The following is a 27,493-nucleotide window of genomic DNA, read 5'->3' as shown; positions in this document are numbered from 1 at the left end:
CCTTTCCTAAACCCTAACTGATCGAGATCTAAGAGATCCCCACATTCTTTTCCATTCTTCTGTACATTATTCTTGTAACTAGTCGTTTTGTTGCCACTTCCCCCAATGATTTTACAAATTTCGATGAAATGTTATTTATCCCTTCTGTCTTATTTTATCTTATACCTTCCAAAGCTCTTTTAAATTCTGGAGGGAGGACGATGCCGCAGTCTACAACGTGAGAAGGCCTGGCGGCTCCGTGTGCGGAAGGTCAGCGAGTGGTGCGAGGACCGTCAGTGGCCCCAAGGCCCAAACGGGTATGACGTTGTTGTTGTTGTTGTGGTCTTCAGTCCTGAGACTGGTTTGATGCAGCTCTCCATGCTACTCTATCCTGTGCAAGCTTCTTCATCTCCCAGCAGCCTACATCCTTCTGAATCTGCTTAGTGTATTCATCTCTTGGTCTCCCTCTACGATTTTTAGCCTCCACGCTGTCCTCCAATACTAAATTGGTGATCCCTCGATGTCTCAGAACATGTCCTACCAACCGAACCCTTCTTCTAGTCAAGTTGTGGCACAAGCTCCTCTTCCCCCCAATTCTATTCAATACCTCCTCATTAGTTATGTGATCTACCCCTCTAATCATCAGCATTCTTCTGTAGCACCACATTTCGAAAGCTTCTATTTTCTTCTTGTCTAAACTATTTTTCGTCCGTGTTTCAGTTCCATACATGGCTACACTCCATACAAATACTTTCAGAAACGACTTCCTGACATTTAAATCTATACCCGATGTTAAAAAATTTCTCTTCTTCACAAACGCTTTCCTTGCCATTGCCAGTCTACATTTTATATCCTCTCTACTTCGGCCATCATCAGGTATTTTGCTCCCCAAATAGCAAAACTCCTTTACTACTTTAAGTGTGTCATTTCCTAATCTAATTCCCTCAGCATCATCACACTTAATTCGACTACATTCCATTATCCTCGTTTTGCTTTTGTTGATGTTCATCTTACACCCTCCTTTGAAGACACTATCCATTCCGTTCAACTGCTCTTCCAAGTCCTTTGCTGTGTCTGACAGAATTACAATGTCATCGGCTAACCTCAAAGTTTTTATTTCTTCACCATGGATTTTAATACGTACTCCGAACTTTTCTCTTGTTTCCTTTATTGCTTGCTCAATATACAGACTGAATAACATCGGGGATAGGCTACAACCCTGTCTCACTCCATTCCCAACCACAGCTTCCATTTCATACCCCTCGACTCTTATAACTGCCATCTGGTTTCTGTACAAATTGTAAATAGCCTTTCGCTCCCTGTATTTTACCCATGCCACCTTCAGAATTTGAAAGAGAGTATTCCAATCAACATTGTCAAAAGCTTTCTCTAAGTCTACAAATGCTAGAAGCGTGGGTTTGCCTTTCCTTAATCTTTCTTCTAAGATAAGTCGTAGGGTCAGTACTGCCTCACGTGTTCCAACATTTCTACGGAATCCAAACTGATCTTCCCCGAGGTCGGATTCTATCAGTTTTTCCATTCGTCTGCAAAGAATTCGCATTAGTATTTTGCAGCCGTGGCTTATTAAACTGATAGTTCGGTAATTTTCACATCTGTCAGCACACACCTTCTTTGGGATTGGAATTATTATATTCTTCTTGAAGTCTGAGGGCATCTCGCCTGTCTCATACATCTTGCTCACCAGATGGTAGAGTTTTGTCAGGACTGGCTCTCTCAAGGCCGTCGGTAGTTCTAATGGAATGTTGTCTACTCAGGTGGCCTTGTTTCGACTCAGGTAGTTCAGTGCTCTGTCAAACTCTTCACGCGGTATCATATCTCCCATTTCATCTTCATCTACATCCTCTTCCCTTTCTATAACATTGCCCTCAAGTACATCGCCCTTGTATAGTCCCTCTATATACTCCTTCCACCTTTCTTCTTTCCCTTCCTTGCTTAGAACTGGGTATCCATCAAAGCGCTTGATATTCATGCAAGTGGTTCTCCTTTCACCAAAGGTCTCTTTAATTTTCCTGTAGGCAGTGTCTACCTCACCCCTAGTGAGATAAGCCTTTACATCCTTACATTTGTCCTCTAGCTATCCCTGCTTAGCCATTTTGCACTTCCTGTCGATCTAATTTTTGAGACGTTTGTATTCATTTTTGCCTGCTTCATTTACTGCATTTTTATATTTTCTCCTTTCATCAATTAAATTCAATATTTCTTCTGTTACCCAAGGATTTATACTAGCCCTCGTCTTTTTACCTACTTGATCCTCTGCTGCCTTCACTACTCCATCCCTCAAAACTACCCATTCGGCTTCTACTGTATTTCTTCCTGCATTCCTGTTAATTGTTCCCTTATGCTCTCCCTGAGACTCTGTACAACCTCTGGTTCTTTCAGTTTATCCAGGTCCCATCTCCTTAAATTCCCACCTTTTTGCAGTTTCTTCAGTTTTAATTTGCAGCTCATAACCAATAGATTGTGGTCACAGTTCACATCTGGCCCTGGAAATGTCTTACAATTTAAAACCTTGTTCCTAAATCTCTGTCTTACCATTATATAATCTATCTGATACCTTTTAATATCTCCAGGGTTCTTCCATGTATACAACCTTCTTTCAATGTTCTTGAATCAAGTGTTAGCTATGATTAAGTTATGCTCTGCGCAAAATTCTACCAGACGGCTTCCTCTCTCATTTCTTAGCCCCGATCCATATTCACCTACTATGTTTCCTTCTCTCCCTTTTCGTACTCTCGAATTCCAGTCACCCACGACTATTAAATTTTAGTCTCCCTTCTCTATCTAAATAATTTCTTTTATTTCATCATACATTTCTTCAATTTCTTCGTCATCTGCAGAGCTAGTACTACTATGGTAGGTGTGGGCTTCCTGTCTATCTTGGCCACAATAATGCGTTCAGAATGCTTTTGGTAGTAACTTACCCGACTCCTATTTTTTTATTCATTATTAAAGGTACTCCTGCTTTACCCCTAATTGATTTTGTATTTATAACCCTGTATTGACCTGATCAAAAGTCTTGTTCCTCCTGCCACCGACCTTCACTAATTGCCACTATATTTAACTTGAAACCTATCCATTTCCCTTTTTAAATTTTCTAACCTACCTGCCCGATTAAGGGATCTGACATTCCACGCTCCGATCCGTAGAACGCCAGTATGCTTTCTCCTGATAACGACGTCCTCTTGAGTAATCCCCACCCAGAGATCCGAATGGGGGACTACTTTACCTCAGGAATATTTTATCCAAGAGGACGCCATCATCATTTAACCATAAGTAAAGCTGCATGCCCTCGGGAAAAATTACGTCCGTAGTTTCCCCTTGCTTTCTGCCGTTCGCAGTACCAGCACAGCAAGGCCGTTTTGGTTAGTGTTACAAGGCCAGATCAGTCAATCATCCATACTGTTGCCCCTGCAACTACTGAAAAGGCTGCTGCCCCTCTTCAGGAACCACACGTTTGTCTGGCCTCTCAACAGATGCCCCTCCGTTGTGGTTGCACCTACAGTACGGCTATCTGTATCGCTGAGGCACGCAAGCCTCCCCACCAACGGCAGGGGGGGGGGGGGGGGGGGTATGACGTATTGCGTGTAAATAGCCAAAGAGACCAATTACTCCTGACTTACGTTATTGGCAGTAAATGAGTGCAGTAATCACAAAATACCTAAGTGTAACCGTCCGTTCCGACTGACCGACTGGAAGCTGGATGACCACACAGAACCGTTGTGATTCATTGCGTTTATGTTAAACAAATGTAATTCGTTTAGCTAGCATTAGCTGCTTTCCAGTCTTGCAGTTTTGTTACGTGGGACTGATGGAAGACAGAAAATTATCTGACAAAGCGTGGCACGTTTCGTGACTGGATGGTTGAGTAAGTGCCTGCGCATTGAAGGAGTTACTCGCCAAAACGAGCGGCGTATGCTACGAGGGAGTCAGAGAGCGTATCGCTATTTTCCTCGCCCGTCTTGTAACGTTAGGAGTTCGAGAGCGACTTATTCGTCCACCCAGGGCTGTCACTGAGGAGAGCTGAGTCTGCTCGCTTGCCTGACAGTGTGCGAGTCGGCGGGAGGGGGCGAGCTCAGGTGTGGAGACAGCGAGCGCGTCCCACGGGAGCGGGTACGGCGCAGAGCTGGGGACTTGGACAGCTGGCCCTCCCGTTGCCTTTTCCCAGAACATGGTCCATGAAATGGCGAAGTTTGAGACACTCTTAAGGATGGCCGAGCTACAGTTCTTTGAGAGTCGACAGTAACTCACATCAAACATTTATGCAAATCTGAATACATCGGCGATCTCAGAAAAGTGAGGTGCACCCAGTGATTCAATAATAGCTCAATCTTTTCAAAACTACGCAAGTTGACATCTCATAACGAACAAACATTTTCACAATCACCCTGTGAACTTTTAGTCGCTTCATGCGGTTTCAACGAACTTATCTCTGATGATAGCATTGCACTATAGCTTTCACAGCTGAGACCTCTCTTTCTGCATCTATTTTATTTTTGACTTACGACGTCTTACACATCATTCTCTCTGGTTCCGAGCGGCTAACAGAAGTGGTAAAGGCTGCCTGTTTTGCTTGCAAGATGAAAGCAGAGCTGACCATTTTCTGCATAGTCCACGGGACCGATTGCGGCCCTCTGGTACAGAGCCGAGTGGTCTGAATCAGAGGCTCAGACTGTTCTGTGACCGTGTAGGCTGCAGATTCCTCGACTTGCGCCGTGGCGTGGTTGGGTTTCAGGCTCCGCTGAATAGGTCAGGTGTCGACTACACGCAGGAGGCGGCTACATGGGTAACAGGGGCTGTGTGGCGTGGACTGGGCGGGTTTTTTTAGGTTAGAGGGTCTCGGGAAAATACAAGAAGGGCTTCAGTCACAAAGGGTGCTGGCTGAACACAGGAAAAAAGCATATACAGGAACCATTGGTATAACAGTTGTAGATTGTCCTAGCTACGTTGCGAAAGTACCAAAGCTCCAAGCGCTAATTGAAAGCACTGATGCTCAAATCGTTATAGGCACTGAAAGCTGGCTAAAACCGGATATAAGTTCAGCAGAAATTTTTGCGAGGAACCTAGCGGTGTTCCGAAACGATAGGCTAAACACGGTTGGCGGTGGCGTGTTTGTTGCTGACAGAAGTAGTTTAACTTGTCGCAAAATTGAAGTAGATACTTTCTGTGAGTTAATATGGGCAGAGGTCATTGTTGGCAACCGAAAAAAATAGTAATTGGATCCTTTTACCGCCTTCCCAATTCAGATGATACAGTTGCTGAAAGGTTCAAAGAAAACTTGAGTTTGATTTCAAGCACGTACCCGACTCACACCGTAATAGCTGGTGGTGACTTCAATTTACCCTCGATATGTTGGCGAAAATACAAGTTTAATTCCGCAGGTACGCATAAAATATTATCCGAAATTGTGCTAAACGCATTCTCTGAAAATTATTTCGAGCAGGTAGTTCATGAGCCCACGCGAATAGTAAACGGTTCTGTAAACACACTTGACGTCTTAGCAACAAATAATCCTGAGTTAATAACGAGCTTCAAAACCCATTCGGGATCAGTGAACACAGGGCTGTGGTAGCAAGACTGAATATTGTAATCCCCAAATCCTCGAAAAATAAACGAAAAATATACCTATTCAAAAAAGAAGATAAAAAATTTCTGAGAGACAATCTCCATTCCTTCGAAATTAATAACGTAAGTGTAGCCCAGAAGTGGCTTAAATTCAGAGATATATTATCGGCAGCAATTGAGAGATTTATATCAAATAAATTAAAACGACGGAGCTGATCCTTCTTGTACACAAAACGGGTTAGAACACTGTTGCAGAAACAAAGAAACAAACATGCCAAATTCAAACAGACGCTGAATCCCCAAGATTGGCGATCTTTTATAGAAGCTCGAAATTTAGTGCGGACTTCAATGCGAGACGCCTATAACAGTTTCCACAAGGAAAGTTTGCCTCGAGACCTAGCAGAAACTCTGCTCGTATGTGAAGTATGTTAGCGGCAAGAAACAATCAATGCCTTCTCTGCGCGATAGCAATGGAGATACTATCGAAGACAGTGCTGCCAAAGCAGAGTTAGTAAACAAAGCCTTCCGAAATGCCTTCACAAAAGAAGACGAAGTAAATATTCCAGAATTCGAATCGAGAACAGCAGCCAACATGAGTAAGATACAAGTAAACATCCTCGGAGTAGTGAAGCAACTTAAATCACTTAATAAAAGCAAGTCTTCTGGTCCAGACTGTATATCAATTAGGTTCCTTTCGGAGTATGCTGATGCGTTAGCTCCATACTTAACAATCATATACAACCGTTCGCTCGACGAAAGATCCGTGCCCAAAGACTGGAAAGTTGCACAGATCACAGCAATATTCATGAAAGTTAGTAGGAGTAATCCACTAAACTACAGGCCCATATCGTTAACTCGATATGCAGCAGAATTTTAGAATATATATTGTTTTCGAACATAATGAATTACCTCGAAGAAAACGGTCTATTGACACCCAGTCAACGTGGGTTTAGAAAACACCGTTCTTGTGAAACACAACTAGCTCTTTATTCACATGAAGTGCTGAGTGCTATTGACAAGGGATTTCAGATCGATTCCGTATTTCTGGATTTTCGGAAGGCCTTTGACACTGTACCACGCAAGCGACTCGTAGTGAAATTGCGTGCTTATGGAATATCGTCACTGTTATGTTACTGGATCTGTGATTTCCTGTCAGAGAGGTCACAGTTCGTAGTAATTGACGGAAAGTCGTCGAGTAAAACAGAAGTGATTTCTGGCGTTCCCCAAGGTAGTGTTATAGGCCCTTTGCTGTTCCTTATCTGTATAAACGATTTGAGAGGTAATCTGAGCAGCCGTGTTCAGTTGTTTGCACATGACGCTGTCGTTTATCGGCTAATAAAGTCATCAGAAGATCAAAACAAACTGCAAAACGATTTAGAGGAAAAATCGGAATGGTGCGAAAATAGGCAGTTGACCTTAAATAACGAAAAGTGTGAGGTCTTCCACATGAGAGCTAAAGGAACTCGTTAAACTTAGGTTACACGATAAATCAGTCTAATCTAAAAGCTGTAAATTCAATGAAATACCTAGGTATTACAATTACGAACAACTTAAATTGGAATGAACAAACAGAAAATGTTGTGGCGAAGACTAACCACAGACTGCGTTTTATTGGCAGGACACTTAGAAAATGTAACCGTCCTACTAAGGAGACTGCCTACACTACGCTTGTTCATCATCTTTTAGAATACTGCTGCGCGGTATGGGTTCCTTACCAGGTAGAGCTGACGAGGTACATCGAAAAAGTTGAAAGAAAGCCAGCACGTTTTGTATTATCGCGAAATATGGGATATGTCACAAAAATGATACAGGAATTTGGGATGGACACCATTAGAAGAAAGGCGTTTTACGTTGGGATGGAATCTTCTCACTAAATTCCAATCACTAACTTTCTCCTCCGAATGCGAAAATATTTTGTTGACACCGACTTACATAGGGTGGAACAATCACCAAGATAAAAATAAGGGAAATCAGAGCTAGTACGGAAATATATAGGTGTTCATTCTGTCCGTGCGCTATACGAGATTGGAATAATAGGTAATCGTGAAGGTGGTTCGATGGACCCTCTGCCAGGTACTTAAATGTGATTCGCAGAGTATCCATGTAGATGTAGATGTAGATTTTCAATATCCAACTGTTTATCAGAACACCGTATTCAGCACATTTACACAGCAAATGAATGCAGCACAAATACCTCATATATTGTAATACTTGTGTTTTTATTTAATGTACAGTTTACTATCTTGCCAGTCACTTTACTTAAACGCTGATAGCGAGTGCTATTAAAAAAAACTGTGCTGATTCAGAAGTGGTCAACCGCATGTGTTTGCGGACACCAAGATTGAAACGAGAACTGGAAGATTCTTCTGTCAAGAAGGCGTAAGTAACTTTTCAAACAATAATTAAGGCAATCTGTTGTCATTCATAGTTGGCACACTTGCACAAGAATACTGGTTTATTTAAATGGTTCAAATGGCTCTGAGCACTATGGGACTTAACTTCTGAGGTCATCAGTCCCCTAGAACTTAGAACTACTTAAACCTAACTAACCTAAGGACATCACACACATCCATGCCTGAGGCAGGATTCGAACCTGCGACCGTAGCGGTCGCGCGGTTCCAGACTGAAGCGCCTAGAACCGCTCGGCCACAACGGCCGGCTGGTTTATTTATTTATGAACCAAATAATACTTACATTTACTGTATATGATATGTGGTTAATGTAATGTTTATATTTCTTTATTTCAATATTGTTGTAATACAGTAGTTTGGCCCAGGAAGTGGTCAACTTTAATCAAATCATGCCTGTAGAGCTTAAGGACGATACATTTTTGTTGGGGTGGCCTTCAGCCAACGGAAAAACTGACAGTAGTGGAACACTACGAGAGTGTGGAGACGGGGACTTCTCGAGTGAAGAGCTCAAGGGAGAACTTCTGGGCGCTTCATGTCGAGCTATAGGAGAAGGAAGACCAGCGTGACGTTACGTGCATGACTCAGTAGAATAGGTGTTTGATTCTGAGCCGTGAATTGCCGCCTCCATACCTTAATTTCGCAAGGGCACATTTCCAGATGTCTGAATGTGCTCCAGAATGGGACTGACTCATCCCACTTGTATCACGGAACTATGGAGAGGCAGAGTATGAGTTACTAATCTTTGTAAAGCATATGATAATTTGTGAATCATCTCGTTAAACTGTGAACTGTTTCGAGCTGGTTAATATTTCGTATACTGTGACCATGAAACGGACTTAGTTTTGGGGTATCTTTGACGATCATTTAGTTTGGAGATTTTCCTGCCATTCTCTTACGCTAACCAACGTAGTTATACTGCCATTGATAAGCGTATTTTCTGACTGTATTTTAACAGAATATCGTTGGACCATTTCCCGTTTTTTGGGATGCCCCATTGTGAATAAACATCATTCAACATAATTCTCTACCATCTGCATCAATTACAGATGTTACAATAGGAATTTAGTTATGAAATTTTTTAGTTAACTTTTGTTTTGTACTTATGTATATTTTATTTGCTCGCAAATCTAGCCAGTAACTAGACAGTTTCACTGCAGGATCAGAGCTACAGGATAAACGTGATGACTTTAAGACGTATGTAGGCACAGCTTAGTGCAAGGAGAGTGTCGACATTGGCCGTAAGACTTTCGGTGAGGGAAGAACACATCTAAGTTCTAGGGGACTGATGACGGGAAATGTTAAGTCCCATAGTGCTCAGAGCCATTTTTTTTAGGGCAGAACACAAGAAACGTCGTTGTATGAGAACGAGAGGAATAAATTGTACTGGAATTTCGGCATGGGGAGAAATTTTGAGGGGTTACTTCGATGTTTTACCTGTAGTATTTTGGATGGATTTCTAATGTGCTAAATGTAGTTTACTTGTAATCACTGTTCGCATAAATTTTGATGAGCGGAGGTCATCAGACTTCATCAAAATTTTAAGTGTTTGTGACGGTAGAAAATTTGGTTATATGCAAAATATTTTTCCCGAGGGCATGCAGCTTAACTGTATGGTTAAATGATGGCGGCGTCCTCTTGGGTAATTCTGGAGGTAAAATAGTATCCCATTCGAATCTCCGGGCGGGGACTACTCAAGAGCATGTCGTTATCAGGAGAAAGAAAACTGGCGTTCTACGGATCGGAGCGTGGAATGTCAGAACGGGCAGGTAGGTTAGAAAATTTGAAAAGGGAAATGGATAGGTTAAAGTTAGATATCGTGGAAATTAGTGAAGTTCGCTGGCAGGAGGAACAAGACTTCTGGTCAGGTGACTGCAGGATTATAAACATAAAATCAGATAGGGGTAATGCAGGAGTAGGTTTAATAATGAATAGGCAAATAGGAATGCGGGTAAGCTACTACAAACAGCATAGTGAACGCATTATTGTGGCCAAGATAGATACGAAGCCCACGCCTACCACAGTAGTACAAGTTTATAGACCTACTAGCTCTGCAGATGACGAAGAAATTGAAGAAATGTATGATGAAATAAAAGAAATTATTCAGGCAGTGAAGGGAGATGAAAATTTAATAGTCATGGGTGACTGGAATTCGTCAGTAGGAAAAGGGAGAGAAGGAAACATAGTAGGTGAATATGGATTGGGGGTAAGAAACGAAAGAGGAAGCCGCCTGGTGGAATTTTGCACAGAGCACAACCTAATCATAACTAACACTTGGTTCAAGAATCATGAAAGAAGACTGTATACATGGAAGAAGCCTGGAGATACTGATAGGTTTCAGATAGATTATGTAATGGTAAGACAGAGATTTAGAAATCAGGTTTTAAATTGTAAGACATTTCCAGGGGCAGACGTGGACTCTGACCACAATCTATTGGTTATGAACTGTAGATTAAAACTGAAGAAACTGCAGAAAGGTGGGAATTTAAGGAGATGGGACCTGGATGAACTGAAAGAACCAGAGGTTGTACAGAGTTTCAGGGAGAGCATTAGGGAACGATTGACAAGAATGATGGAAAGAAATACAACAGAAGAAGAATGGGTAGCTTTGAGAGATGAAAGGAGAAAATATAAAAATGCAGTAAATGAAGCAGGCATAAAGGAATACAAACGTCTCAAAAATTAGATCGACAGGAAGTGCAAAATGGCTAAGCAGGGATGGCTAGAGGACAAATGTAAAGATGTAGAGGCTTATCTCAGGTGGCATAAGATAGATACTGCCTACAGGAAAATTAAAGAGACCTTTGGAGACAAGAGAACCACGTGTATGAATATCAAGACCTCAGATGGAAACCCACTTATAAGCAAAAAAGAGAAAGCAGAAAGGTGGAAGGAGTATATAGAGGGTCTATACAAAGGCGATGTACTTGAGGACAATATTATGGAAATGGAAGAGGATGTAGATGAAGATGAAATGGGAGATATGATACTGCGTGAAGAGTTTGACAGAGCACTGAAAGACCTGAGTCGCAACAAAGCTCCGGAAGTAGACAACATTCCATTAGAGATACTGACAGCCTTGGGAGAGCCAGTCCCGACAAAACTCTACGATCTGGTGAGCAAGATGTATGAGGCAGGTGAAATACCCTTAGACTTCACGAAGAATATAATGATTCCAATCCCAAAGAAAGCAGGTGTTGACAGATGTGAAAATTACCGAACTATCAGTTTAATAAGTCACGGCTGCAAAATACTAACACTAATTCTTTACAGACGAATGAAAAAACTGGTAGACGTCGACCTCGGGGAAGATCAGTTTGGATTCCGTAGAAATATCGGAACACGTGAGGCAATACTGACCCTACGACGTATCTTAGAAGCTCGGTGAAGGAAAGGCAAACCTACGTTCCTAGCATTTGTAGACTTAGAGAAGGCTTTTGACAATGTTGACTGGAATACTCTCTTTCAAATTCTGAAGGTGGAAGGGGTAAAATGCAGTGAGCGAAAAGCTATTTACAGTTTGTACAGAAACCAGATGGCAGTTATAAGAGCCGAGGGACATGAAAGGGAAGCAATGGTTGGGAAGGGAGTGCGACAGGGTTGTAGCCTCTCCCCGATGTTATTCAATCTGTATATTGAGCCAGCAGTGAAGGAAACAAAAGAAAAATTCGGAGTAGGTATTAAAATCCATGGAGAAGAAATAAAAACATTGAGGTTCGCCGATGACATTGTAATTCTGTCAGAGACAGCAAAGAACTTGGAAGAGCAGTTGAACGGAATGGATAGTGTCTTGAAAGGAGGATATAAGATAAACATCAACAAAATCAAAACAAGGATAATGGAATGTAGTCGAATTAAGTCGGGTGATGCTGAGGGAATTAGATTAGGAAATGACACACTTAAAGTAGTAAAGGAGTTTTGCTATTTGGGGAGCAAAATAACTGATGATGGTCGAAGTAGAGAGGATATAAAATGTAGACTGGCAATGGCAAGGAAAGCATTTCTGAAGAAGAGAAATTTGTTAACATCGAGTATAGGTTTAAGTGTCAGGGATTCGTTTCTGAAAGTATTCGTATGGAGTGTAGCCATGTATGGAAGTGAAACATGGACGATAAATAGTTTGGACAAGAAGATAATGGAAGCTTTCGAAATGTGGTGCTACAGAAGAATGCTGAAGATTACATGGGTAGATCACATAACTAATGAGGAAGTATTGAATAGGATTGGGGAGAAGAGAAGTTTGTGGCACAACTTGACTAGAAGAATGGATCGGTTAGTAGGACATGTCCTGAGGAATCAAGGGATGACCAATTTGGTATTGGAGGGGTAGCGTGGAGGGTAAAAATCGTAGAGGGAGACCAAGAGATGAATACACTAAGCAGATTCAGAAGGATGTAGGTTGCAGTAGGTACTGCGAGATGAAGAAGCTTGCACAGGATAGAGTAGCATGGAGAGCTGGATCAAACCAGTCTTAGGACTGAAGACCACAACAACAACCTGCAAAATATAAGCTAATTTTTTGACTGTATATTAAGTCGGTTAATTATATAATGTATTTTATTTGGAAAGGTTTGGACAGATACAGGAATGTAAAACTGTAGGGATGAGTTCTGGGATAAATCGTGTTTTAGTGCAATTAAGAGGGAACATTTGCTGAATTTATAATCCGGTCATGGGGTGAGTTAAAATGAAAGCTAAATGGACGATTACTGCACAGATAGTATTAGTTTTTTAAGTTAGTAAAATTACAGAGAAATAATGAACTGTTAATTGATTTGTGGTGTCAAATTTCATAGCACGAAAAACGTATGTTCTAGTGGGGAAGTGGACAGAGTGTTTGAAATGTCGGGCTTAAAAAAATGTGTTTTGCTTACGCTATAAATCAGTTCTTGCTTGCTATTCTGTTTGTGAATGTGTAAATTCCACTGGGGAAGGCGTTCAGTGCCTGATCTATAGGGATTCGGGAACTTGTATGATTATTGCTAAGTAAAGCACAGTCGTATTTCGACAGCTGTCTCCTTCAGCACTGACTGTGACAGGATTGACGAATGATCGGCGCAGTACTTAGCCAAGAGATTCATGAATTTCTGCAGTGGCAGTTGGACTGCGAAATATTTAAACTGCGACGCCAGAACACGAATCAGTACTGCGCCTGCGAAAGTGAAGTGCTACGATGTAATGGTCAAAACAAAAGGCCCAAAGGCTCTCAAGCCTTTTGAAAGATTCAGCGAATTTAAATGTTACTTTACATTTATGTATTTATTCGGCAATTTAATTAATGTGTCGTAATTTGTATAATTTGTGTTAGATATAGTAAATGTATGCTGAAAGATGTTATGACGTATCCTAGGAGGTACATGATGTTTCAATACACCACCACAAAGACACTTTCACTACTGTTTCAAATTCAAGTGGTTTCAACAAACGATGTCTCGTATGATAGCATTGCACTATACCTATCTTCCCTGAAAGCTACGTATCTTTATCTGTTTTATTTACCGATTTAAGACGTCTTTTATATGTCCCATTACGCACATGTTTGTCACAACATCGTATCCGCCACAATTAAACAGTAAACGAACACTGCACCTCATATTGTCATACTTGGGTAGCTATTTCTGGAACAGTTAGCTATTTTTCCAGTACCTATAGTTAAATATTTGTGGCGAAACAAACACTGTACCATTTTAGAGATACAGAGGCGAGCGAGTGTGGTGGAACTTAGCCCAGTGCACTGCTAGTAGCGGCACGCCACCGTAACGCGTCTGTGCGTAGCATAATTTAAGAATGAAATTAAAAATTAAAGTTGATTTTCCAAACTTTGTCGCCGGTCGGAGTGGCTGAGCGGTTCTAGGCGCTACAGTCTGGAACCGCGCTACCGTTACGGTCGCAGGTTCGAATCCTTCCTCGGGTATGGATGTGTGTGATGTCCTTCGGTTAGTTAGATTTAATTAGTTCTAAGTTCCAGGGGACTGATGACCTCAGAAGTTAAGTCCAATAGCGCTCAGAGCCATTTGAACCAAGTCAAACTTTGTCAACAAATGCTTTAGTGTTTTAACGTTTAAATTGCCAAATCTCAGATTCATCAGGTCACTGTCTTTCCCTAAATACATTGTTTTAAGAAAAAATAAGTGGCGCTAAATAAAAAAGCTAGGAATCAAAAAATTGGTCATAATGTGCAGATGTACGTCAATATTAACTGGTTCAAGTTTCAAGGTTATTAAAGCAATATTTTTGGCCGTGCGGTTCTGGCGCTGCAGTCCGGAACCACGGGACTGCTACGGTCGCAGGTTCGAATCCTGCCTCGGGCATGGGTGTGTGTGATGTCCTTAGGTTAGTTAGGTTTAAGTAGTTCTAAGTTCTAGGGGACTTATGACCTAAGATGTTGAGTCCCTTAGTGCTCAGAGCCATTTGAATCATTTGAACCAAAGCAATATTTTGCACAGAATCCACGTTTTTAAGAAAAATCGAAGGCGCTTAATATTACACTAAGAAATATGAAAATTTGTATGACGCTTCAGTTCAACATAAAAATAGTAACTACGGGACCCCATTAAACTACCTCTAATAGTTTTCGAGTAGTTTTCTGAAAACAAAATTTCGACAAAAAGCATCCTTATTTGTAGTAGATTAAGTATCTGTTATATTAATTCTAGAAAGTTCTGATTACAGTATATAATGAAACCGATTAAATAATAGTAGAATAACACGATTCAAGGCCCGGATGTCAATAACTACAAGTACAAGTCCTCTTAAAGTTGTACTTCAGAGTTAAAGTTCTACTGTCAATTCCGTTCTAAAAAATCCAGACGGAAAAGTTTAAATGCGGGCGAGCTAAAGCTTTTTCTCTGACTTTAACCGATTTAACTACATTAATAAAAAATTACGAGAATTCAAAATTAATAACAACAGTTTTATAAAATATTACGGATCTGAGAAAGTGGCCATCTGGAGGCTACTGCCTGGAGTATAGAGTGGGTGACAGGAGGTGTTCCCCTGGCCGCCCCCTGCGGCCGTATGTAAATACGCCTGAGAGGCAAGACTTGTCTTCGCACCCAGCTACCGTATGGTCCGCATCGGTCAAACGCCGGGGTACGCGCTGCCTCGGATGACGTCACAGACCAGCTGCTACTAGATGCATATTTTCAGTAATAATAGAAAGCGAACTTATGAGGACTGTAAACCATCCTGAATCGTTTAGATTTTTGAAAAAGAGTTCACTGCACAGCCAACCACCTTGCGATTTGCGTCAGTCGAGCGCTGGAGTACGCTGTGCCTCCGATGACGCTACAGCCGGACCGAACTAAACTAATATTTTCGGTTCAAATAGGAAGTGAACTCTCAAGGACTGTACACCGTTCTTTATCTCTTAGACTTCACAGAACTATCTGCTAATGTGCCGCCCGTAATGTTAACACATCCGCGTGGCAAGTATTGACTATTACATTCCACTTTTGTGGTGAGCATATATTTTGATTACCAAAAGTCAGAGCGAAAGACCATTTAATGGAAACTAATGGTAGAGGTCGCCTTTGAACTTCTCTTAGTGCTGTTTGCATTAGAGAGGTTTACTATTGGTATTAACATAATGTATATTAAGATGTTGTCCATATAGAAATTTATCAATTGTATCTATCAATTAGAATTCAAAATATTCATTTATAATCATAGTTTCTGACCACACTGAGTAAACAGAGAGTAGAAGCATTTCTCTCAGTGGGGCGTACAAGAATGTCAACTTCCAGACTGGAAACTATGATCAGTATTTCCTCCATCGCTTTCTGGCTGACCACAAAATTAATTTCCAGGCTCCTGTAAAAGACTCCGAACAATATTCTAATATTTTCTGTTGCTTATGTTTTATTATTATTAACCCGCCGTCCCACTTGTTGATTGCGAGGACATCATACACTTCCATGCCCTAGGCAGGATTCCAACAATCTGTTGTCATTATCGTGAGCACACTTGTGGCACCAGAATGCTGCCTTACTTATTTCTGAACCAAATATTACTTATATTTAACATAAATGATCTGAGTGTAATATAACATTTATGACATTTTTTATTTACGTATATGCTGTCATAATGTATCTGTTTTGTCCAAATCATGAATCAAATCATGCCTGTAGAGCTTAAGGACGATGCATTTTTGATGGGGACCGCCTTCAATAAACGGAGAAGCAGATGGTAGTAGAACACTATGGGAGTGTTGGGACCGAGTGAAGAACTCAATGTAGCGTTTCTGGGCACTTTATGTTGAGTCCTTGAATTAGGCAGGTCTGTCTGAGTAAACGTGCATGATTCAGTCGAATAGGTGTATGATTCTGGGCGATTAACTGTCGCTAACATACCTTAATGTCTGAAGGGAATTTGTTTTTCGAGAGGTCCGAATGTGCTCCAGAATAGGACTAACTCTTTCCGCTTGTATCGCAGAAATGGTTCAAATGGCTCTGAGCACTATGCGAGTTAACTTCTGAGGTCATCAGTCGCCTAGAACTTAGAACTAATTAAACCTAACTAACCTAAGGACACCACACACATCCATGCCCAAGGCAGGATTCGAACCTGCGACCGTAGTGGTCTCTCGGCTCCAGACTGTATCACAGAACTGAAGAGAGAGAGTATGAGCTAGAATTCCTTGAAATGCATTTGATAGTTTGTGAATCATCACGTTAATCTTTGAACTGCTTTGAGCTCGTGAATATTTAGTTGGTGAATATTTCGTATACTGTGATCACGTCATTACGTGATCACAGTATACATAATATTCACCAACCAAAATTCACGAGCTCAAAGCAGTTCAGAGTTAGCAGTTAGTTTTCGTGTATCGTTGATTACCATTAGTAGTTTGGAAGGTGGCTGCTGCAGTGCTGGTGCAGTTTTGATATCTCCTTGATATGTAAATTAATTGAATTGATCAATTAATTGCCCCGCAACCACGCTCACCGCACGTCATATGTTTTTCTCAGCCTGCATGTGGCCCCAGTCCCCTCCCCTTCGCCTCTTTCCGACATCCCCTTCCCCCACCTACCCTATTGGCGGGTATTTCAAATTTTGGTGGAAACTTCGAATTTTACCGAGAATTTCGAACTGTGGTGGAAATTTTTTGTCCCAGAGCTGTCCTGACGTCACAGCCTACCCAACATCCAGGAATTGACGGGAAATTAAAAATAGCGGTAGTCTTTCTCGGACTCGAACCCTGGCCCTCCTGGATGGAAAGACCAAGTGCACCTGCAACACATGGATACTGCCCAGATACAGGAGAGCAAGGATAGGTTTAGTGTGTTTTACTCGTATTTATTATGGTTGGGAAACTGACGTAAAGATCTGTCCTAATTACGTAACTGGCAATGAAGATCGGGCCGAATTACACAACTATGTGCATAGCGCTATACAAGGACTGCCTGAATTCACAATATACTTCAAAAATTGACGATACCATATAACTTTCGTTATCCCGCCGGGAAAAAAAATTCATAGTACCACCCAAAACTAGCGACAGACGTACTCAAACTCTATACTTCACCTGCAAGCTAGCAGAAAAAAGGGTTTTTTTAGGGTGGGGAGGGGGGGGGGGGGGTGTACTAAGTTCAACTTACGAGATACTGGAATTGGACAGAGAGGAGTTTAGAAACTGTATTACCCGTAAGCATACAGCTGAGGACAGTATTTAACGTTGTTTGTTGTCAGATTTCGCTATAGATGCCTGTGCAAAAATCACCTTGCAGACCAGGTAATCGGAGCCATACACGCTACCAAACCTGATGGAAAAAATGCATTACTGTTCTAAGTAAACTTCGAAATTGTCATGAAGAAACCAGCACTCGTAATGAACAGGTCATACTGGGGAAAACTGTCGGCCCAAAAGACTGCAGTGGGTGCGGCAGTTGAACGTGCGTTCCCCTCGATAGGCGCTCATAAACTGCCGAAATTCAAGGCCCTCTTACCTCCACCCGCTCTCCACCCATCCACAGGCTTTTCTGCATCCCACAGCCCTTCAAGCATGCACGAGGTGGCCACGGTCATTGTCTGCCTTGATGCGACGCTCCTTCACCAACACAAAAGCATGTATAGTTAACCAAACAGTAGAAGATAAAAGGATTGCAGCACAAAGTGCAACTTGTTAATCTAAAATATAGCGTCATGACCACACCCCCACTAGCTGCACCCAATGGTTAGGGGGCACACCTGCATCGGTGACGTCATATAGACTAGGCGCCCCCCCCCCCCCCCCAAATGCCTCCAATAGGCGTGTTGTTCTGTGACGGGAAACACTTTTATTTATCTTCACACATCTCTTTCTTGCAATCTGTTAAACATATCTCTCGGGAAGGCTGGACACCTTTGGAAGAAGAACGAAATTCTGGAGAATAGTCCAGATGGGTTTTTCAAAAGTTGACTGCTTGGAAAACAAGTAGCCTTCCCACTAAAGCAACCGCAGAGCACAGCCTCTCACCGCAGTGTCTTTACTACAACGTGTCCTTGCGAGCACATTGCTGGCTGGTCAGCGTTGTTGACGCCAACAAAAGCTACACACTGTAGCGCAACTTTACGCTAGCACAGGAAAGTTTCAGTTAATGAAGAGACTAGGCCACAATTCTCAAACATGATTTACTTTATTACAATATAACTCTCTCAGCAAGTTTCATTCCTTGGTACTTATTAGAAAAAAGCACAGAGCATAAAAACATTACTCTAATTAAATACAGAAATCTCAAAAACAAATTCAAGCTGACAAGTAAATGACTTTATAGAGTTAACTTCTGCAATAGTTCAACACATGATTATTAAACAACATTAAACAAACTCATAGTTTTAAAATTAAGCCACCACTTCCGTAACTACAAATGCGTCAAGAGATATAGGTTATAATTAGAGGCAGGTTTAAACAGCTTTCCATTCGTTACACATGGCGGCGCGGCATTAGCCGAGCGGTCTGAGGCGCTGCAGTCGTGGACTGTGCGGCTGGTCCCGGCGGATGTTCGAGTCCTCCCTCGGGCATGGGTGTTTGTGTTTGTCCGTAGGAAAATTTAGGTTAAGTAGTGTGTAAGCTTAGGGACTGATGACCTTAGCAGTTAAGTCCTATAAGATTTCACACACATTTGAATATCGTTACACATAAACTGCCGCTCTTGGTACGAGCCCTTTTACTCTCCAACAATCTACAGGCCCAGCCCGCCCGTCTCCTCAGGCGTTTCGTTGAACACACGGGAGAGAACACCAAGTAACAAGACAAGCTTCCAAAACAAAGAAACTGTTGTGTACATAGTTCCGCGTAGTCAGCGCGTACACAACTTTCCCACTAGAGCGCGCCCTGCTAAGCACAACAGCGCAGGCGCAGCGCTCGTCCGTCTCCGCACTACGAGATGGCGCTGTCATAGAGACGGACCAAATTCTGCATCCGCCGATCCGCGTATTAATATGTAACGTAGCCAATGAGATTGTTGCAAACGTAGAACCTTTTCTCCTCGCGGATCACACTCGCGCAGTGATACCTGAACGCTCGAGGTATTATAACGTGTGTACATACCTCCGATTAGTTAGTCTGCATTAGTCTGTATTTGTCTGTACCAGTCTATAGTCAAGTTTCAGTCTGCACCTAATAAGATTACCATATTCCTGTACATAGCCATGAAGATAAATGTATAGACACTTTGTCAAGTATGAGAGATATTTGAGAATAAGATTAATGTACCAAGACCAAAGGAACTTCAGATTGTCAATTGTAAATAGCATCCAGAACCAAGTTAAGTTATTTTTATGCTTGTTATTATTTTAATAAATGTGAGTGAAAATTAATAAAGTTCTGTTTAAAGTTGGTCACCGTCAATCTGCTACTCTAAGCGTGCGAGTGGCATTTCTATCGTCTGACCTAACGGCTGAAGATAAACACGCCACGATAAGACCACGAGACATATTGCTGACACTCGCCTACTTCGTTAGAGCGACAAGTCAAATAATCTGATGGTGTGTGTATCGAAGGTCTTACAGTACGCACACCACAGAAACAGATGGTGTTAATTCAACAAACCTCAAAAACATGTTCATACGTGCTTCAGGGAATACAGGCCAGACAATAATGACAGTTAAAACTATGGCCTGGAATACGTCAAGCAACCAGTTGGTCCAGTAAATAAAATAAAAAAAATAATTTAACCACACTTGATAAAGCATCAAAACACGGGAATTTCACTACTAAGGAAATATTTCAGGACTGGCCGTTGGCAATACCCATAGCACGGTTTGAAGCAGCTGACGAGAATTTCGAATGATGCAACAACAGGCAGCAATACAGTAAATCACGTTGTTACCACAGTTCATGGGCAGAAAGGTTCCAATGCCGTCGTGAGCAGAAACAAGGCTGTCCACTTGGAGCCCCGTCAACCACTGAACGTCAGAATCACCAACGCCGGAACCAACAGTCTCATTTCCACGCGTTGCCAGCTAATACCGACACGCAGCGTGCTTCGAAACACAGTGCATGCGTGACTCACGCCTCCTACCGGCTCCGTGTTCTCTCTCTCTTCACGTGCCTCGCCTCAGGAGCGCGCTGTATAGGCAAACTTTACGCCAGACGGAATCGATAACCGCTAGGTCGATGTGGACACATCACACATACAGTAGAGTGAGACACTGGCATCCCTCAGAACAAAACAGTGATAAATGAGGGCTATCCTGACCACGGGTTGTGTGGCTAATGGCAGAGCCACGACCTGTCATGGAAGTCGGCCACCATGCCATTTAGAGCACTGGTCTGTAACATGTGTATTTAACATCAACACGTCTCCTATAATCAGTCATCTATTGAAGAAGGAAAACGCAATACCGATGATAATAAATGTCCTCTTTCTATGAAAATAGGCGCAGTCCATTATCTTTTAGCTTTATGAGCAAAATCGATATAGTTTTTACGTTCAAATGCAGAATACAATTCGCATCTCATTATTTTGCTACATCCAACGAAGTGCAATGTCGCCGATTACAGATAATCAGCGGAAACATGTTCCCCTGCGTAAAATCAGGAAAAAAACTTCCACTTTTTTTTTAGGAGAAAATTACCAATCACCGCAGAATGTCCTCCTTATTTTTAAACCGCCATCAGAATAAAGAAAAAGGGGGAATTTAAACTCCAAAGAAAAAACGTCTATATTAAGCAATTTCTTTCAGCTTGATGGACAAATCACACGCTCTGAGAGCGTCTCCTCTGTAAATAAACCGTCATGCATGAGCGTTTTACAAACATTTCAGACACGTCAAATAACATTACAAAATAAAGTGTTTCACGCCATTTGCTCATATATCAGAGAAAACAACACGACGCTGTAATTCAAGGGGACGTAGCTGTTTTGTACCAGCGGCATTCAAAAAGAAACTAACTGAAGGCATAATTACAGAAACCAGTACCTGTATGTTAGAAGTATTGACCCTGGCTGTTGAGACACATTTCCCACTGTGACACAAGGTGGTGTTTGGCTGTCGCATAAAATTTCCGGGCCAGCGATGTTAACCAGTTCCACACGTACAGCTGGAAGTCGTCGTCCAAGATGAGTCATTTTCCCCTCAGAGCCTTTTTAAGGGGACCAAAGACTCATTCCTTCTGATTCACTTCCTACAGCATCCCCAGCGTTACTCGCAAACCTTGACCACCCTTCGCCAAGCGATCAAATGAAAACGCCGAGGCAATCTCAACCGTCGGGTCATTCTCCTCCACGACATCGCAAAGCCTCATACGGCCGAGGCAGTCACGGCACTCCTGCAGAAATTCAAATGGGAGGTTGTCGGCAATCCTCCGTACAGTCCGGACCTCTCTCCCTGTGATTACGCCATTTTTGGTCCCTTTAAAAGGGCTCTGATGGGCTAACGATTCACCTCTGATGACGACGTCCAGCTGTACGTGCTGAACTGGTTACCATCGCAGCCCTGGGAATTTTATGAGACAGCCATTCACCGCCTTGTGTCACAGTCGGACAAATGACTCAACAGCCAGGGTCAATACTTCTAACATACAGGTACTGCTTTCTGTAATTAGGCCTCCGGCTCGTTTCTTTTTGTACACCTCTTGTACACTATGGCATGTCTAGTTTGGCCCGTGTGATGCTATATCACACCAGCGTTTACGAAACAAATCGTGAGACCCTCCTATAAGATTTTACCACGTGTCTCTCTTCTCTTACATCGAAACTAATTACGGTTTACAAGCATACATCTGACACTTTTGATGCATAACTTGTGGTGTCACCGCCAGACACCACACTTGCTAGGTGGTAGCTTAAATCGGCCGCGGTCCATTTAGTACATGTCGGAGCCGCGTGTCGCCACTGTGTGATCGCAGACCGAGCGCCACCACAAGGCAGGTCTCGAGATACGGAATAGCACTCGCCCCAGTTGTACGACGACTTTGCTAGCGACTACACTAACGAAGCCTTTCTCTCATTTGCCGAGAGACAGTTAGAATAGCCTTCAGCTAAGTCCATGGCTACGACCTAGCAAGGCGCCATTAGCCTTACATAGTTTGATAGTTATCGTATGAAATGTCTCATCAGGAACGTTGTAAACCATAGGACTATATAAAAGTTAAGTATTCCCAAAGCAACGTACTTTTCTTGCTACCATTCACTACTTATCCTGTTCCAGAATTCACGCCCGTCTGCGTTAGATAGCGTGCATTTCAGCCTCCTCTATCTACAAGGTGTTGGCACATTTACCAACACATCATTGGCGACGAGGGAAACGTGTTCTTTATAATTGCTAACATTTACTTGTGTCATGGCTTCACCAGATGTACTGTCCGAATTTTATTGCTTGCAGAATCAGCAGACGCAGGCGTTATTGGATGCCCTTGGACAGCTCGTCCAGGGTCAACGTGCCATTCAAACCGATGCGGCAGCCGCCACTTCACTGCTACCACAGCCACAACTAGCAGTTGCACCGCAGTTTCGCAATTTTGACGCGGCGCACGAGACTTGGACCGAGTGGTCACGCCAATTTGGATTTCATCTCGCCGCCTACGGAATTCAAGGTAACGAGCGGCAGCCTCACTTATTGTCTTGTGTCGGCGTGCAAACGTACCGTGTGATAGTGAAATTGTTTCCCCGACGCGACGTAGCAACTCTGTCCTACGAAGAAATTTTGTCGGCATTGGACGCCTATTTCAAAGAAACAGTTAATGTAGTTGCAAAGAGGTATACTTTCTTTCGTACAAAACGTACGGCCGGTCAAACTAATCGGGAGTGGGTTGCAACTTTGCAAGGTCTTACTAGGGATTGTGTGTTTGAATGTGACTGTGGCCTTCCTTATTCAGATACTATGGTGCGTGATGCAATTGCACAGAACGTTTCTGATGTTCGCATACGGGAACAGATATTGAAACTCGTCAATCCCTCCCTTCCACAAGTGATAGACATATTGGATAGGCAAGACACACTTGACTGTGCTCAGCCATCTTTTGAAACTTCGCCAGCAGTGTGTAACATTAACCGGGCCGCCGTGCGCACTGCGCGGCCCGGTAAACTGCCCTCGCGCACGTCTACGCAGCTGCCGCCACGCTCTAAACCAGGTGTGCCGCGCCAGCACACAAATGCAGTGAAATCATGCCCGCGGTGTACTACTAGACATTCGCGTGAAAATTGCCCGTCACGCCAAGCTATTTTCTTTTTCTGTAATAAGAAAGGACATTTTCAAAGTGTTTGCCAGAAAAAGCTCAGATCAGACAATCACAATCATTCCCGGCCTTTTGCTTCACGCCGGAATCGAACCAAGGACCCTCAGGCTCGTGAACCTTCGCCCATGGACATTCATGTAGTTAATTCCACTTCGTCCAATGCCACTTTCTCTAACAGTGACTGTGTTCATCCCACAAATACTGTGCGTCGACGTCGCCGGAAATCACGTCAATTAGCAAGTGATGCTGTGCCTGTATCAGTTCCAATTGCACAGTACAGTCGCTCTTGTCGTCAGCAGGACAATAAACTTTTTGTAGATTTGGACTTTAATGGCAAGGTCATACCATTCCAGCTCGATACCGGAGCTGCAGTTTCACAGCTCAATCACGACACGTACAAACAACTGGGCAAACCTCCGTTGCGTGCCGCAAATGTTCAGTTAAAAAGTTATTCAGGACAACCGATCCCTGTGTTAGGACAGTGCACTCTTCTTGCAACATACAAGGGACAAACAAAACTTGTGTCATTTTACGTTCTTCGTTCTTCTACTGCAGTGAACTTGTTTGGTTTAGATTTATTTCAGTTGTTTAACTTGTCTATAGTAAATCAGGTCCTATCAGTGAATCACACTGTGCCTTCCAACAGTGTTTCTCGTCTGTGTGAAGAATTTGCAGACATTTTTGCACCGGGCTTAGGTTGCGCTAAGAATTATGAAGCACATTTGGAACTGAAAGTAAACGCGCAACCGAAATTTTTCCGAGCTCGCAATGTTCCCCACGCATTGCGTGATGAGGTCGCAAGAACATTAAACGATTTAGAATCACAAGGTGTAATTGAACGTGTGGAAGCTTCTCTCTGGGCCTCACCCTTAGTAATTTTGCCAAAACCTTCCGGAAAACTGAGACTTTGTGTGGACTTCAAGGCAACAGTGAATCCACAACTCGTGATTGCAACTTTTCCCTTACCCTGCCCGGAAGATCTTTTTGATAAACTGTGCCCGGGTAAATACTTTTCCAAGTTGGACCTAGCTGATGCGTACTTGCAAATCCCAGTGGACGCCGAATCCCAGCGCTTCTTGGTGGTTAACACGCATCTTGGTTTGTACCGATTCACAAGACTGCCATTCGGGTGTGCATCCGCCCCTGCATTGTTTCAGCAATATTTACAAACTGTTTGTGCGTCGGTCCCTACTGCTGCGAACTATCTGGATGCTATTTTGATCTCCGGAAAGACAGCAGACGAACATTTAGCACACCTACGAACATTATTTCAGGTATTGCGCCAAAATGGTCTTCGCTTGCGGAAGGACAAATGTGTGTTTTTTGCTCGTGACTTACCATACCTGGGGCATGTCATCAATGCCCAAGGCATACATCCGAGTCCAGAGCACCTCCATGCCATACAAGAATTGCCTTCGCCACAGACTATGAAGCAGCTACAGAGTGTGTTGGGTAAAATTAACTATTATCATCGCTTTCTGCGCAATGCCTCTTCCATTTCGGCTCCGCTTCATAGCTTACGCCGTAAGGGTGTTCTGTTCGTCTGGACGACGGAATGCGAACGCGCCTTTCGCCAGTTGAAATCGGCGTTGCTTTCTAATACTTGCCTTACGCCATTCGATGCCCAGAAACCCCTTTTGTTGATGGTAGATGCATCGGATTTCGGGATCGGTGCTGTGCTTGCGCACAAAGTTGGCTCGCATGACCGCCATATTGCCTTTGCGTCAAAATTGCTCTCGTCTGCGCAAAGAAATTCTTCACAGATAGAGAAAGAAGCTTTGGCTCTCGTGTTTGGTGTTACTAAGTTCCATGATTTATTGTATGGTCGTCACTTTACCATCATCACAGACCACAAACCTTTGACGTCGCTTTTTCATCCGCACAAGCCTGTACCTCCGCGTACAGTGCAGAAATTCATTCGCTGGTCTATTTTCCTCTCGCAGTACCGCTACGATATCGTGTATCGGTCCACTGCTAAGCACGGCAACGCCGATGCGTTGTCCCGTTTGCCTGTTGCTGAGGATAAAGCATTCGATTCTTCCGAACTTGCTTGCATGTTCATTGATTCGGAAACCGATGAAGTGGTCGAATCGTTTCCGATTGATTTTCGTCATGTAGCTACAGCCACAGCTGCTGACCCGGTCCTTGCTACCGTTTTGCGTTTTGTTGCTACGCAATGGCCTTTGTCAAAGTCTCGGATCGAGGATCCGTTGGTTCGCCGATTTTTTGCTCACAAGGAGAGACTTTTTGTTCGACGTGGTGTTTTGTTGTTGCGTTCTGATAATGATCAGTCCAGAGTCGTGGTCCCACGTTCGTTACAGTCCTCTGTTTTACGGCTTCTTCACCAAGGACATTGGGGTATAGTGAGAGCGAAACAACTTGCTCGTCAGCACTGTACTTGGTTCGGAATCGATGCTGCGATTACGAATATGTGTTCTTCTTGCATGGCGTGTGCCGAACAACAATCCGCACCGCCGCGGAAAGTCTTTGCATGGCCAAAAGCCACTTCCCCTTGGCAACGCTTGCACATCGATTTTGCTGGTCCATTCTGGAATGCTCGATGGTTGGTTCTGGTAGATGCCTTCAGTAATTTTCCTTTTGTTGTCCGGATGTCTTCCACGACGTCCTCTGCCACCATCCAAGCGTTGTCTGCTATCTTTTGCATTGAAGGTCTTCCGCAGACTATTGTTTCCGACAATGGCCCACAATTCATGTCCGCAGGATTTCAGTCATTCTGCCAGGCCAATGGTATTCAACATCTGACATCCGCGCCGTTTTCGCCTCAGTCAAACGGTGCCGCTGAACGATTGGTCCGGACTTTCAAGTCACAGATGTTGAAGTTGAACGAGTCGCATTCTCGGGAGGACGCGTTGTTGCTCTTTTTGTCATCGTATCGCTCTCAGCCCCGAGATGGTCGCTCGCCGGCTGAGTTGCTTCACGGTCGTCCTCATCGAACCTTGATGTCTTTGTTGCATCCGCCGCATCAGGTTCCTGTGCAGCGGCAGACTCCTGCTTTTGCTCCAGGCGACGTTGTATTCTATCGCAACTATCGAGGTTCACGGCGTTGGCTCGCAGGGCGCATTCTTCGCTGCCTCGGCCGCGCGATGTATTTGGTTTTGGGGGCCTCTGGTGAGTTGCGTCGGCATCTCAATCAGCTGCGCCACTGTCGTCGCACGGGTTCTGCCGCTCCCCGTCTGCTTTCAGCGACGGTGCCGTCCGGTCAGCGCCCTGGGGACCCATCTACTGGCTCGCCTCATCCCCAGGTGTTACCGACGCTGCCTCCCATTTTGCCCCATGGCTACGCGCCGCCGCAGCCGCCGCCGCCGCCGCCGCCTGTTCTCCCGCCGGCGCCGCCCGCATTCGACGCTTCGCTGCAGCCGCCAAGCGCCTCCCTGGGTCGCGCGCCGCCGATCGCTTCCCGTGACCAGCTGTCCTCCGCCATGGAACTCTTGCCCGCTCCGGACCACATGACGTCATCGCGCGTCGGGTACCCCGACGCAATGGAGGTCGACCCTTCGGCCCCTCCTGTCTCTTTACGGGCGCATACACCGCCTTTTGACGTGCACCCTGGACTAGGTTTTCAGGCGTTTCCTAGCTCCCCTCGGACCGAATGGCCGGGTGCGGGTAGCATAGCCTCGCCTGTTGTTAGGCTCCCCACCTCATCGCATACGTCAACATGGGGTCCTCCCCACGGCGGGCGGAAGCCTTATAACACGACCGTTCGCCGATTTGCGGGGGAGGAATGTGGTGTCACCGCCAGACACCACACTTGCTAGGTGGTAGCTTAAATCGGCCGCGGTCCATTTAGTACATGTCGGAGCCGCGTGTCGCCACTGTGTGATCGCAGACCGAGCGCCACCAC

Source organism: Schistocerca serialis, chromosome 2 (genome assembly GCF_023864345.2).
Source record: "Schistocerca serialis cubense isolate TAMUIC-IGC-003099 chromosome 2, iqSchSeri2.2, whole genome shotgun sequence".
Lineage (NCBI taxonomy): Eukaryota > Metazoa > Arthropoda > Insecta > Orthoptera > Acrididae > Schistocerca > Schistocerca serialis.
Note: the sequence above shows the minus strand (reverse complement) of the source record.